This window comes from Canis lupus, chromosome 7 (assembly GCF_003254725.2).
Source record: "Canis lupus dingo isolate Sandy chromosome 7, ASM325472v2, whole genome shotgun sequence".
In the NCBI taxonomy this organism is placed as follows: Eukaryota; Metazoa; Chordata; class Mammalia; order Carnivora; family Canidae; genus Canis; species Canis lupus.
This window is the reverse complement of record NC_064249.1, coordinates 43,822,446-43,830,980: the sequence shown is the minus strand read 5'-3', so window position 1 is coordinate 43,830,980 and position 8,535 is coordinate 43,822,446.

The window sequence follows — 8,535 nt, the reverse complement described above, 5'->3', positions numbered from 1 at the left end:
AGAAGACAGCTTCTGAGAGGTGCAAGCCCTTTTGGGGGGTCCTTGGTGTTACAGAGGGGAGCCCAAAGCCTTAGGAATGATATGGCGGGTCTTGCAATGTCATTTTTACTTAAAAATCTGATGAAAACCGTTGTTCATTAAAAACACTTTTCATGGAGAGGACAAACAATTGACATGCATAAAGAAATGTCTCAGCCCCTGTTTCTGCGAGAAGTGAGACTTCCTTCCATGATAGAGACAGAATTGGCCTCAGGGCAAAAGCTCTGGGTTCAAGTCTTGATTCCAAGCCTAACTAATAGATGTGCAGTATTAATGGACACATCATTCATTATTTGAATAAAGAGTATACAATTCAGTGCTAAATTTTGCAGTATAGACTCTAACGCAAGGGGGTTCAGTTATCTCTGAGGACACTTCTAGCTCTAACATGCCATGACTACTAAGAGGATTCATTACATTTAACGTGCCAGGGTGTTAAGTCTTCTCATGTCTGCCCTATTTTTAAATGAATGTGCTCCTCTCCCACTGGAAAATCATCTGTGTTTTTCAATGATGGTGTCTCAATGCAGAGCATGTTAGGAAATTCTTTCTGAGAATGACTTTAGAGCCTGTGAACCATGAATGAACATCCACTTTATCAAAAACCTTTGAACCCTGTAAGCACAATGTGTGCTGGGAGGGGTGGGCAGTGGGATGGAGGGAAGAGCAGGAAAGGCCAGCTGGGAGCAGCCCTGGGCACCGTTGTGGAGGTATAGGGGCTTTTTACATAATGGGCCTCTCTGTCCCCAGATCCTTTTATTAAGTGAAAGTTGTCTCCCCTAGTTCAGTTCAGAGCTCTGTCGATATTGCTAAATAATGGTATTCCTTGCTACTCAAGGTTTGGTTATGTGGTTCTCTTCCACTGGTCCTAGGGAAACCTTCTAGCCCCCTGCCGCCCGAGAGCCACCAGGCGGTAAAGGGCTGGAGCAGTGATTCTCATTGGAGATGGGGACACTGTCTGTGGAGTCCCAGGGGAGGGGTGAGGCATCCGCCCTCTCCCTACAATGCCTGTCTCTGTTTCCAGGGAGGGTTGGGCTCATGCTGTGAAAGCCAGAGGAATGATTTTTTTTTTATTTAGTATTTTAATATTTTATTTAAATTCAATTTGCCAACACATAGTAAAACTCCCAGTGCTCCTCTCATCGTGTGAGCTCCTTAGTGCCTTTAGTAGGGGATTCAAAGGCCATACTGTTTCCAGAAGGGAGTCAGCCCCAGTAGCCTGCAAGATTTCCTCTTCTGTTTCAAATCCTATTGCCGGTATAGAGCTTCTGCGGAAAAATTCAAACTCCTACAATTTGTAGACTCATAGAATGATATCTGGAGTTGGGAGCAACTTTAGTAGAGTATTTAGGCCACCTTGACTTCCTCACTTTGACTTCCTCATGAAGAGACAAGTCCAGAGAGGGGTTGAGTCTTGCCAAGATATTAAAGCTAGTTAGTGACAGAACTGAGTATGTAAATCTTAACACCCTAACCAGAGTGTGAGGTCCCTGAGGGCAGGTGCCACATGTTCTCCCGTATCCTTACATCGTGGGGCATCGTGGTAAGCATATAGTAAATGCTCAGGAAAACCCTGATGACCTATAGTCATGGTTCTCAAACCTGGCCTGGTACTGAAATCACCTTGTAAAAACACAGGTTTCTGGGCCTGATCCCAGAATTTCTGGTTCAGTAAGTTTGAGGAGAGGCCCAGAGAATTCTCACTTTTAACAAGTTCCCATGTGGTTCCTGGGACCACACTTTGAGAACCACTTCTGTATATGTTTTATGGACTTTCCCATTTCTATATAATTTAAAACACTGCATTCCCAGGAAGCCTGCTTTATTAGACAGTAAGTGGCTACGTGAGAAATCCCAGACTTAAAAGATACTAGTGTAAGAGTATTTAAAGTGAATAATTACCTTCAGGGTGGTCTAGGTAGAAAGATTAAATAAATTAAGTTGAGTCAATAGGAGTTTAAGCATCATTTGTTAAAGCAGTACTATTAGTTTTTCTTTTCCTGGTGGAAATTCTCTTCTTGTCACATAATCCTAATTAATTATTGTATAAAGACCTGAAAACTTAAATGCACAAGGGAGTAATAATCTTATGTTTCATTAACCAGCAGCTTTGAAAGCCAGAACCAAGTGTGTAGAAAGAGCATGAACAACGTGTACCCAGCAGAGCTTCTTCCAAGCTGGCCTGAGGTCTACCCTCGTGCTTTCATTTGTCACCGAATGTGTTAACATGAACACACATTTACACTCTTAAATCTATCATCTCTGTTCAATATAATCTTATCAGAGTAAGCCAATCAATAGGAATTTCAGGAGTATTTATCATTGATTTTGCAATATGCTTTGTAATTACTGAATCAATATAAAATTCTCAACTCATTAGGAGATTAGCTTTTTTAATCATTTATATTAATGTGTTTAACCAAAGGCATTGGAGTTCTTTTTTTTAAAAAAATCACTTGTTTAATTACTTACATTAAAAATGAACAAATGCTGTGGACTAAAAGCTCACTTTGATTTTTGAAGGGCCCTTGCCTGTGCCTTGCCTTTGATGGGATCTCAACAAACTGGTTGCATGGAGCCCACATCATGATCTAGAACAAATGGGAATGCACATCTGACTAACTTGATGAGAAATGGAAAAAAAAAAATCCAACCAAAACACTGACTTTTGGATTCATTAAATATTGGCCCTAATGCTCTAGTTTAATTTGGTGGCTTTGACTTTTATTCTCCACTAGTTTTTTGTGTGTGATACCTTGTCCCATGCATGCAGCTTCCACATGTGGTCAACTAATAGAAACTGGCCATTTGGGCAAGGAATACACCCAAGGTGAATTCAATAATTATGCAAATTTCCAGCAGTGATAATAGTAATGTCTTAACCACAGCCCTGAGAGTGGCTTGGGCAGGTGTTTGTTTTGTAAAGGAAGAAATTGAGTCCTGGGGGATGAAATGACAAGGTCCAGGTTAACTCACACTTGTACGGCAGAGATGGATCTAGGACACAGGTGTTCCTGTTTGAGGGATTAAAAATGGGGCAATAAAATTTTAGGGGTTTCTTAGGGGTTGTAGTCCTCACTCATAAAGCATATACCTGCAGGAGACTTTTTTTTTTAAGTATAATGATTTTATTTATTTATTCATGAGAGACACACAGAGAGAGGAAGACACAAAGGCAGAGGGAGAAGCAGGCTCCCTTCAGGGAGCCCGATGCAGGACTCCATCCCAGGACCTTGGGATCATGCCCTGAGCAGAAGGCAGATGCTCAACCCCTGAGCCACCCAGGCGTCTCTGGAGACTTTTTGCTTTAGACATTCACGGTGACCTGAGAGTGTGAAGGAACCCCCTCAGCACCTCCCCCAGGGCCACAAAGACCCAGCTACTCTGACTCCAGCTGACGGCTGTCATCTGAAGTTTTCAGGGCTTACTGCTCAGTTTTAGGGGTTTTCAAGGTGTTTTCTCTGCCATCAGGATTCCATTACCCTGGTTACCATCCCTGGGAACCACGGTAACAATGATCCAGTCCTTTGGTACCAAGCCTGAGTTTACACAGCGCCTAAATATGTATGATCTTATTTTGTTCTCACAATGACCCTATGATATGGGCTAACGCCACGGTCCGTTTTACAAGGTGAGGCTAGGGGAGCTTACAGGAGGTAAGTCGATTTTACCAGGAATGAGTAAATGCTTGGAAATATATCACCCCCCACACTACAGCCTGTGCTGTCCTCCCAGGAGAGGGAAGAGCCCCAAACACCCGGTCAGGAGGCCAGGTTCTGGAATCCACTCAGCTCTACTTCCTGAGGTCTCAGTTCCCATTTTAGCGAGGTGGGGTTGGATCTCCTGCTCCTCTCTCCTTCTGGTGTCTTTTACTTCAAACACGCAGCGACGTTTATTGCATTCTGCATCCGTCAGGGCGGGGCTGCCTCATGCACACCAGGTACCACGGCGCAGACCCGTTCTCTGACTTGAGGAGCTTTGTGTTGAGAACAGCACTCATCCATGAACCCCGTCTGAGGATCCAGCTTCCTTCTAGTCTTGTAAGAATGATAAGTCTCTGGTTGGTGCCTTTGCAAACACAGTGTATGTGTGCTTGAAGTTTTAGTCTTTGACTTCGCGATGCTCGATGACCGCAGAGTGTGAACCTGTAGTCCCAGCCCTCTCAAGCCATCTGCAGCTTCCATGAGCTCACACCATCCCTCGTGCCTCTGGAAGGTGGGCAAAGCCAAACCAGGGGCCTCCTAGACTATGGATGATTCCATTGCAACTACCTTCCACTGCAAAAAAAAAAAAAAAAAAAAACAGTAAAAATGCTTGCACTGGGTAAGTGTTCAGTCTCTTGCCTGCCAGGAGATGGTCTCATTCTGAAGGAGCATTGGCCTGTGGCTTCGGTCTGTGGACTGCCAGGGTCAGAAGCCCCCGGGGTGCTGCCGAGTGGCCCCTTCCTTCCCCTGGAAGCCTGGCCTGGAGATGATGGAAAGGACACCCGTGGACATCTGCAGCTCATAAAGCTCTTTCACATGCGTGGTCACAGCTGTCCTTTCCACAACCCTGCAGGATGGCTGTAGGATGTCTGGGCGCATCCCAGCACTGCCACTTTGTAGGTGAGGAGACTCTCAGCCACCAGGACGAGAGTTTCGTGAGAGCTGGCACTTTGTGTCAGTAATTACACAGTGAAGTATGAATGGAAGGACAGATGAACGGACAGGTGGATGGATGGATGGATAAATAAGCAAATGGCGAGTAAGTTCCCTCAGCCTGGTTTCCCATCCAAAGGCTCAGCAGTGGTGCCTTGGCTGCCGGAGGCCAGGGGGCCCCAGCTCACTGCTGGTGGCGGTGGAGAGGGCTCTCGTGCCGCCTGAGAGAAAAAGGCGATACCAATGTTGTGCTGGGGCCTGGCTGCCTTTCCTCCCAGGGCCTTCCCTCATCACTCCAGGGGCCTTGCCCATTGCCCCATGTGACCCACATCTTTTCTCAGGATATCAACCCCAGGCTTTGAAATGGCACCCAAATGTGCTGTGCTGGCTTCCATTCCAATGCATACCTCAGCTGGCTGAGCAAGGAAAGGAGCTGACAGTCATTCCCCTAGAGGTGCAAATGACAAGGTTTGAATGTTGCCCCTGTGCCCTGTGGAATTTCGTCCCCTCCATGTGAGCAGGGTCTGATGGAGGGCACACATCAGCTGACTGTAGGGCCTTGCTACTCCTCTGGATAGAAGGGCACTTTGGCTGCCATCCCGGGGACTCCTGTTAATAAATCAGAGCTCTCTGCCACCAGCTGCTTGGCATATTGCTCTTGGAAGGTAGTGCAGTTGCCAAGCTGTCAGTGGGCTGGGCTGGGGGTGGCCCGGGCACCGGTGTAATTAACCCCCGCAGTGCCCCTCACCCTGGAGCTCGCCCAGAAACGTGGCTGCAAGGTGGCCCACACGGCCGGGGCATGGAGGGCCGTTGGCCTGGCTGTCCTCACCGGGGAGAATGGATGAATCGGGGAAGGGCAGTTGACAGACTGGAGAGGGATCAGCTGTCCCCCAGGATGGGGGTGAGAGGTGCTGGGCCGCAGCCTGTGGGAACTCTGTGAGCATCCTCACTCCAGATGGGCAGCCATGGGAGTTAAGCAGTAATATGGGTGTTTGGGACTTTGCTCCTCAGCTCCACTTGCTTCACAGCACCTTTTAAAATGGTTATTGAGAAGATAATGTAATAAGGAAAAATTTCTTAAATGACCTTTGAAGCTACCATCACAAAGAACTTCAGGTTTGCATGTTACTATAGAGCTCCAGTTCACAGGCATATTTATTATTAATTTTTTGGTAGTTGGTAATTAAGGTGCTCTCTCATTCTTGCACCTCTTGTCGCACTTTCTCCAAGAAGTGGAAATGGGGGCAGGGCTGTGGAGCTGCCTGTCTACCCACAGAACCTGGTCCAGAGCTGAGCCTCTTTCCTCGGGCCTGGGCTGCTCTTATTGGGGCACTTGAAGGCCAGGCCAGTGTTGGGGGTTTAGGGGCAGAAGGAGGACAAGAAGACCTTTTAGGTATTGCTGTGTCACCAACCATACCTGATTCTGTGATTTACATGGGACTGCTCAGAGCCTGGCTGACATTTTCACTGTGCAGGGAGGCCCCCAGGTGTGTTGGGGGAAGGATCACTGTTTTCAGTTTCTCTTGCTAACTCGGTGTTAGCAAGAACCTGGTGAGATTCTAGCCCAAAGTTTCCATTGTACAGATGAGGACTCTGGGACAGGGAGGCTCTGGGACAGAAAGTGACCTTCTGACAAGGGATTCACTTATGAGTTGCATGGATTGTAGGGGTCAATTCGAGACCACGGAGAAAAATTTATGAATCACATTAAGGAGTCAGACGTGACATTTAGGTTAAATCACACCAAATGAACATGTATTTTTGACTTATAGAGATAGCAATTTCACATAGTTCAACCTGCTCTTTGGGGGAGGCAAGACATGTGAAGAGACCTCCCAGAAGATAAGAAACAGAAACATCAAAAAAAAATAATTCAAAGGAATTATTGGAGAGCTGCCGTAAGACATTTATCATTGAGAACATTTTTACTTAGTTTGAGGGAAGTAGCAGAGTCATGTCCAGATTTGTATTCCAATGTATAAAAAGTATTTTTCATAGTATCTGATTCATAATAGGTGCTCATTGAATGTTTTTTTTTGAATGCTTAAATAGTTACAGTGTTTATTTCTGGTTAGCAGCTGACTCAGGATTCCTCTTGGCTGTCTGTGACAGAATGTGGCCACAGTGGCTTAAATAATTAGGGATTTTAGTTTTCCCACGTGAAAAATGGACCAGGAATAGGTTATCCAGAGCTAATGTAGCTATTCAAGCAAAAATGCAGTGACCTCACTGCATTTTTGAGTTCCTTTATCCTTTGCAATGTGGTCTTGTCCTCATAGCCCCAAGATGGGTGCTTTCCTCAAGGGATCAGGTGCAAGTTCCAGGCAGGGACTTTTGCAAATGGCGAAAAGTGCTGCGTGCTGCTGGTAAAGCATTTCTCTTTTTATTAGAAAAATAACATTTTTTCCTGGATGCCTAATCATTAGACTTCTGCTAGTAATTCATTGACTGGAAAGTGAGTCACAGGGTCACCCTTAGCTGCAAGGGAGTCTGAAGAGTAGCATTGAACCAAACTAGGTTCTGTTGGTCAGAAAGTGGGGAAATGCATCTTAGTAGATATTGCACTCAGCTGTTTTAAAGTGAGCAACAATTTTTTAGGCATAAATATGCAGAAGTTCTAGTTTGGAAATCTCTGAGAATAGGTTGATGTTCACTCATGCACTCATATATTTGTTGCCCTGCCAAGCTTCATAAAATGTTCATTATGTGGTAGATGTTGGCTAGGAGCTGGAAATGCCAAGGTGGACAGAGTAGACTTGACATCTGTCCTCAAGGGGCTCAAACGCACAGATGCAGGACAGTAAGACCCACTGGGCAGCGAGGAAGGCAGATTCAGGTGGACGGTGGGAACAGCATCTGCAAAAGCCAGGAGGAAGCAGAGTCTGAGGAATCCAGAAGAAGGCCATGGTGCAGGAGCAGGGTAACTGAGGGGGTCAGGCTTTTAGAGACCTGGCTGGATTGGGAGGTAGGCAAAGCCAGACCTGGGTCACATTCTGCATACATCAGTTGGAGGTGGGGCTCCAGAGTAGCATTCTGGGCCCATGTGGAACATTTAAATCTTTCCTAAAGTGTGATGCACCTAGACACTCAGTTACCAAATACCCTTCTTTTGCTCACTTCAAGCTGGAACTTGGATTGTGAGATCTGGACCAGAGGTCTCATTTTACAGGTAAGTAAACTGAGGCCCAGAGGCCCCAAAGAACTTATTTATAACTGTTTTCCTAGTCAATACCCACACTGGGATCAAAGCTGTAGTCTCCCAACTTCTGGGCTTTTCTTCTTCAGACACACTGTATGTTTACAAGCACTTAGTTTCCCCTGTCTGATAGCAGCCCAGGGGCACAGGCCCAGGGGAATGATTCTTTCTGAAGTTACGCAGAGGAAGACTAAGGCCGGGAGGATGATGGGCTAGAGCTGCCTCAACTCCTGCCCCTCGCTCTCCTCCTGTGGTCAGGAGAGCAACTCTGTCTCTGCTGAAGTGAGGAGGCCTGGACCACTGTCCCCAGTTGCTGTTCTCATAGGTGTGACAAGTGGGAAATGAAGGGTTTCACTCCATGACATGGACAAAGTGGCTGAGTTCTTGACTGAGTCTCGAGCCCGAGGAACACAAGGACCAGCTCTGAGTGTGCTCTGAGTGTCCCAATTGCTTCTAAAATTCTTTATCATTTGTGATGATCTGGCCATGCTTGGCCACCCTGCATCTGGGGCCCTGAAGGTGGGAGAGGCCATTAGAAAGCTGACAAGGTGCAGAGCTGTGGGCAGTGATGGACTGACTGGCTGCCCGATAACCTCAATGCCAGCACACATTCTATTGATTGACCTTTTGGAAACAGAAATCGGTGTCTTGCTTGTCACCCGA